This window comes from Pelmatolapia mariae, linkage group LG7 (assembly GCF_036321145.2).
Source record: "Pelmatolapia mariae isolate MD_Pm_ZW linkage group LG7, Pm_UMD_F_2, whole genome shotgun sequence".
NCBI lineage: Eukaryota > Metazoa > Chordata > Actinopteri > Cichliformes > Cichlidae > Pelmatolapia > Pelmatolapia mariae.
Genome location: NC_086233.1, coordinates 5,313,672 through 5,320,753, shown reverse-complemented (window position 1 = coordinate 5,320,753; position 7,082 = coordinate 5,313,672). Strand labels below are relative to the sequence as shown.

Below are 7,082 nucleotides of genomic sequence, written 5' to 3'. Positions count from 1 at the left end.
TTTCACTCCTGACCTCCCTACCAACACATATCACCTTTGCAGCATAACCGTAACACTCCAATGACACCACAGGTTAACATAATGAATAAGGAGAGAGGTACAGTAGGTCAGTGATTTAAAACAAAAAGAAAATTACATGTATTAACTAGCCTATTGCACATTCCTGAGTAACCTTTTGGTCTCTCCAATTCCCTTTAGCCAGTTTTGGACTGCTGAGGGGTTTGCATGATTAACTCTAGCTGAGGATAGTTCTAAGAACAAGATATCTAAGAGGGCTTGTAACCAGTGTTTTACCGAGAGATCATGTGGTGGTAGCCACCTCTGAACCACTAGCTTTTCGGCCGCAGTTATGCCTGCCAGCCATAATTTGCGCACTTTCATTGTCATTGAAGGCCTAGAGTTGTCAAGTAGAAGATGTAGTAGTGGGTCAACAGGAAGACTGGTATTCGTCAGGGATGACAGTAACTTTATTACCTTTCCCCAGAACAAGAACACATCAGGACATTCCCATAAAGAACGCATTAAGGTTCCAACAGTAGCAGACGAGCAGAATGTGCAGTAAGGATGAGAGGTTATTTTCATCTGGAATCTTTTCTGGGGGGTTAAGTACATTCCACGGCATATCTTATAATGGATAAATTGGTGGCCGGGATTCTTTGATGAACCGGCAACATTGGTCCAGGTTATCTTCTCCTGTTGGTCCACCAGGTCTTTTTGCCATTCTTTAATAGAAAAGTCTTGGGATTTTAACCACTTTAATAGATTCAAGTAGATAAATGAAGCTATTCTCTTAGGTTAGTTTTGCACCAGCTCTACAATTGAGTGTAACTTTAAATTGTCTCCCCCCTGGATATTATGCGATTTGAGGGCCGAGCGCAATCCTTTATTCTAACTCTAAAGGTAGAGCTCAACTGCTCACTAAAAGTATTAATCAATAAAATAGGCAGGTAAACAAATATCAATAAAGACATTGAGCACTTCAACCCAGTTTAAATAAACACCCGTTCATGTATGAATACCTTCATAGCTACGATACACATATGTGACATCATTAAAGACTTATGGGCACCGCTGCTATTTACAAAGAAAAATATAAATACAGTGGAACCCCGACTTACGAATACCCCATTTAACGAAAAATTCAAGTTACAAAGGCACTTAACGGCAATATTTCTGCCCGTGTTACGGCAAAATGCCCGCGTAATGAAATCCGCTGGCTCTGATTGGCTGAGCCCAGAATGCCCAGAATGCCTTCCGAATCATGTGACAACCCCCTTGGCTTTCGTACTTGCGCTTCACTGTTCCACTTGAACGACGTATTGTTGTTGCAGTTAGCAATTCGCCTATAGCCTATCGTTCACTCAAAAGGCGCGATGGGTGCTTCGACTTACGAAGATTTTTGACTTACGAAAGACCCTCGGGAACAAATTAATTTCCTAAGTCGGGGTTCCACTGTAAAACAAATCAAAAAAACATTCAACCTGATGAATTTCCGCAGAAGCCCCACCCACTGCTGTTCTAGCCCTCCGTTTGCAAGGAGTTGCCAATCATAAGAAAGTTCCCATGAATGCAAGTTGTTTCACACAGCAGATGACCTGTGGAGCTGCACCAATGCCCACTATAATATAAATATGAATTTTATTGAGCCTAAATGAGTGCATACTAGTCCCATGGCTCTGTGTGCCATGTTAATCTTGCAAAGTAGTCAAGTGGAGATCTTTAATTAAGTTAGTAAACTATGCACTCTAGACGATTAACTAACTGCTTACTGTCTGTCACATGGACAGGAGGAGACTGCTAAATGCAGTTAAATAGGAAATATGCCATTTTGAAATAAACTGGAATTAGTGTTATAGAAGTTATACGTGTCTTTCAACAACAAGGAGTCAAACTTTCTGCAGTCACAGTGTGACTTGGATTGACTACAACCACTCTTAGAGAGACTGTTGAAGGTTCACAAATAATTGTATAATTTATAAATGCAGACAGATTGCAAACATGCTACCGTCAGTCTGAATGAGTCTTTTGTCTATAACTACAACTCAAGGGAACTCAGCTCAACTGGCTGTAATACTGGTAATATTCCTGAAGAACAGGAAGGTTGCTGAGGATAAATGTAATAGTTAAATATGAATTTCTGTCTCGGTAGACAGCAAGAGATGTGTGATTTTTGCTGATTTATTACAGTTAATTGCTGTATTATCAGAAACAGAATGCATGTAATTACCGACTTAACTCGATTTATTTACTGACTGATATCAGACTGGCAACAATTATGAAAGGTTTTAGACTCAGTATTGGTGTGCTTGACAATCTCATTCTACAGCATTAAATTAATTAATGCTGAAGTGAGATATCTTATTTTCTCTATAAGAAAACTTTAAGACACTTCAGGAAATAAGCTGTGTGACTATTTCATCGTGGCATGCAAACACTAAATGTACATTAACAGAATGCTGTGCTGCCTTTTCACATTTGAATTTTGCCACTCCACAGTTGGTCTGTGTTACCCTAATCTTGTGTTTTGTGTAGTCCGTCTGTGATAAAGTCTTTGTCATTCCAGATGTAACTGTCGTCCAGATGCTGTGTTTTATGAGGTGACCAGCTGAGCTGTTCTCGTGGTACCAGCAGATCTATGTCAAGACTCTTCTGCTCAGTTTCACTGTTAACCATCCTGTACCCGAGATACGACATGGCCTCTTCACACACTTCCTGTACTCGTTTGACCTTGTTATTCGGCAGCATGGTGCGCCAAGCCTGGGAGACATCAATGGCGCTCCGCGAAGTAATCTTGAAAGCCTCGTTAGCGGAGCCTTTGCCATTTCCGTGGGTCACCTTGTGGATCCATGTGGCCAGCTGCGTGGTCATCTCCAGACCCACAAATTGATACAACGCATTGATCTCCCCAAGTGGGTTGCGCGTCACATCCTCATAGCGAACCACTTTGTAGCGGCCTTTTAGAACGGAGGGGGGTTCAGGACCGCCCTCTCATTGATACGCAAGTGACTGCGACAGATCTCCTGGATGATCTGATACTGTATCTCTGTTTTATTGATGGGTTTCTGCTCCAAGACGATAGCGTTATCACTCAGAAAGGACCCGGCTGACTCTTCCTTAGATCGCATCACTCCCCGTGGGTCTCAGACCAGGTGGATGATGCGGAGATCTAAGTTTGGATCCTTCAAAAGTGAGAAAAGGGATTCCAGCTCAAAGATGCGCACTTCTTTGTACACCACATGAGAGTAAGAGCCACACGCCTGCTCTACAATCTTCAGGTCCTGAGGCGTGCAGTTCTGTAGGCACTGTGCTTGGTTGCTGAGCTGATAACGTGGGGTGAGAGGACAGACTGGAGGTGAGCACAGAGCTCGACTGTGACTCCACATAAACAATGCTTTCTGGTTCTCTGGAAGGTAGGACTCCATCACTGAGAAATCACACTGGAACAGGCTCCGTAAGAGATCCCTCAAGGCCATTCGAAGTGCCTGTGCACCATTTTGCCTGGGTCCACACATGCCAACCGGGCTCCATAAGATAGAAGACAGACGGGTGCTGATTGAAAACCTGGCCCATGAAGGATGAGCCTGATCTCCACGATGACAGCAGCAGAACGTGAACTTTGTCATTAGAGGGTTGTGGGTCATAGAGGCTGAGCTGCATGTACCAGCCGCAGAACAATAGCAATGCTGCCCCCTGTAGGATCACCAGGAACTTCATGGTGTTGGGGTTCACTCTGTATTGCTTTATCATGGCTGTGAGCTGCTTTCAAGTCAGTGGTACTTAGTGCGACTCCTCTCTTCAGCTCTGTTTTGAGCTGTGCTGCATAAAAAAGAAAGAGACACTGAAATTGTAAAATTTGACATTTGTGTTTAACAATACACAATTTGCTTGCAAATCCCATCTTTGCTGGAAAAACTGTCCTCCACCGTTACTCTTGCTGAGCACGTGTTCAAGCACGTGTTAAGCAAGGCAGAGACCCCCATAAAACCTCCGTCTCACTTTGGAAATTTTAGAATGATGTCTGTAAACATTGTGACATTCACATTACTCACACTCTCATTACACATACATATAGGATCTTGGAGGTGGGCACGCTACACGGATTCTTAGAATTAAAAGAAATTAAAATATAAAAAAAAAACAAAAAAAAAACAAAAAAAAAAAAAACATTGTGACTCGTGTCAGTGGCTCAAATTACAAGCTCAATGCCTTTTAATGGCTTAAATGATTCAAATGAGCCTAATGACTGTTAATAGTAGGGGTGGGTTTCAATAATAGATTTTCTGATTAAAATCGATTTTAATCTATTTCAACAGCCACCAAACCGTTAAAACAGCAAACGAGAGCAGGCAAACTGATTCGGCACAAAGAAGTAAACACAGAGCGAGGACCCGATGCATCAGAATCAGTGAGATGTCGACTTTCTCACCTGACTGCACGTACACAGACAAGCCATCGGTGCTGAAAGCCAACAGCTCACAGATTCTGAAGCTGCAGGTTTTGTCACTCTCTAACCAAAATTCATGAACCAGCAAAAGAAGATCCAAACTAAGCTTCACATTTGATAAATATCGTCATTAATTCCCTCCTACTGTTTTGCTTCCACCATGATAAACGTGGTGTAATCTACAGGGTGGGCCATTTATATGGATACACCGTAATAACATGGGAATGGTTGGTGATATTAAAGTCCTGTTTGTGGCACATTAGTATATGTGAGGGGGCAAACTCCTCAAGATGGGTGGTGACCATGGTGGCCATTTAGAAGTCAGCCATCTTGGATACAACTTTTGTTTTTTCAATAGGAAGAGGGCCATGTGACACATCAAACTTATTGGTAATGTCACAAGAAAAACAATGGTGTGCTTGGTTTCAAAGTAACCTTTTTCTTTCATGAGTTATTTACAAGTTTCTGACCACTTATAAAATGTGTTCAGTGTGCTGCCCATTGTGTTGGATTGTCAATGCAACCCTCTTCTCCCACTCTTCACACACTGATAGCAACACCGCAGGAGAAATGCCAGCACAGGCATCCAGTATCTGTAGTTTCAGGTGCTGCACATCTCATATCTTCACACCATAGACAATTGCCTTCAGATTACCCCAAAGATAAAAGTCTAAGGGGGTCAGATCAGGAGACCTTGGGGGCCATTCAACTGGCCCACGACGACCAATCCACTTTCCAGGAAACTGTTTATCTAGGAATGCTCGGACCTGGCACCCATAATGTGGTGGTGCACAATCTTGCTGGAAAAACTCAGGGAACATGCCAGCTTCAGTGCATAAAGAGGGAAACACATCATCATATAGCAATTTCAAATATCCAGTGGCCTTGAGGTTTCCATTGATGAAGAATGGACCCACTATCGTTGTACCCCATATACCACACCAAACCATCACTTTTGTTGTTCCAACAGTCTTGGAGGGATCCATCCAATGTGGGTTAGTGTCAGACCAATAGCGGTGGTATTGTTTGTTAACTTCACCATTCACATAAAAGTTTGCCTCATCACTGAACAAAATCTTCTGCGTGAACTGAGGGTCCTGTTCCAATTTTTGTTTTGCCCATTCTGCAAATTCTGTGCGCCGATCTGGGTCATCCTTGTTGAGATGCTGCAGTAGCTGGAGTTTGTAAGGGTGCCATTTGTGAGTAGCTAATATCTGCCGAAGGGATGTTCGACTAATGCCACTCTCCAGTGACATGCGGCGAGTGCTACGCTGTGGGCTCTTGTTGAATGAAGCTAGGACAGCCACTGATGTTTCTTCATTAGTGACAGTTTTCTTGTGCCCATATTTTGGCAAATCCAACACTGAACCAGTTTCATGAAACTTAGCAAACAGTTTGCTGACTGTAGCATGGGAGATGGGTGGTCTCGTAGGGTGTCTTGCATTGAAATCTGCTGCAATGACCCGGTTACTGCGTTCACCAGATATCAACACAATTTCAATCCGCTCCTCACGTGTTAACCTCTTCGACATGTCGATGGCTGTGAACAAAGAGAAACTTGTAAGTAACTCGTGAAAGAATAAAGTTACGTTGAAACCAAGCACACCATTGTTTTTCTTGTGACATTACCAATAAGTCTGATGTGTCACATGGCCCTCTTCCTATTGAAAAAACAAAAGTTGTATCCAAGATGGCCGACTTCTAAATGGCCACCATGGTCACCACCCATCTTGAGGAGTTTGCCCCCTCACATATACTAATGTGCCACAAACAGGACTTTAATATCACCAACCATTCCCATTTTATTACGGTGTATCCATATAAATGGCCCACCCTGTACATTGATGTACATGCATGCGCCACTAGGCGGTAGTACTTACCCACTAAACAGGGAATGGGTTGGCATGTGAACAGCTACGAAAAGCTGTATTAAAGATTATTGTTGCTCCACGTTATCGCTTGAGCAGGAGTTTTATTCAAGAGCCCAACACAACATGGTGTCAGAAGTGCACTTGCTCTAAGCGGTGAACTAAGAAAACTGAAAAGAAAGTCAGCTTGGCAATCAGCTAGCTACAAACATGACGGAGCAAGCAGCGGCTCTACCCGCAGCAGCAGCGGCACCGGGCCCGGTTATGGCAGCCCCACCAGCGGCTACTTTCACCATCAAGCCACCGGAACCATTCGACTTTACAAAGCCCCAGGAGTGGGAGAAGTGGATCAGACGTTTTGAGCGTTTTAGAGTGGCAAGTAATCTGAACAGCTTAACAGATGCTAACCAAGTGAACATTTAGTTTACTGCATGGGAGACGAGGCTGACGATGCGCTAAGGGGACTTGACCTAACAGACGGGCAGCGCCAGCAGTACGATGCAGTCAGAAATGCATTTACGCATTTTGTCACCAGAAAGAATGTGATCTATGAAAGAGCAAAGTTTAATAAGCGAGTACAACAGCCAGCAGAAACAGTTGACTCCTTCATAACAGCTCTATATGCTCTCGCTGATAACTGTGAATATGGTGAACTTCACCATGAACTTTTGAGGGATAGGCTCGTTGTGGGTCTTAAAGATTCATCACTGTCGGAGAGAATGCAGCTCGACAAAGATTCGACCCTAACTAAAGCTATCACAATGGCGAGA

General features: G+C 43.3%; 1 pseudogene; it reads right to left on the bottom strand.

The window, feature by feature from the left end:
- Window positions 1-2,467: 2,467 nt before the first annotated feature.
- On the bottom strand, window positions 2,468-3,747 carry LOC134630520 (carbohydrate sulfotransferase 6-like; annotated as a pseudogene).
- Window positions 3,748-7,082: the final 3,335 nt, after the last annotated feature.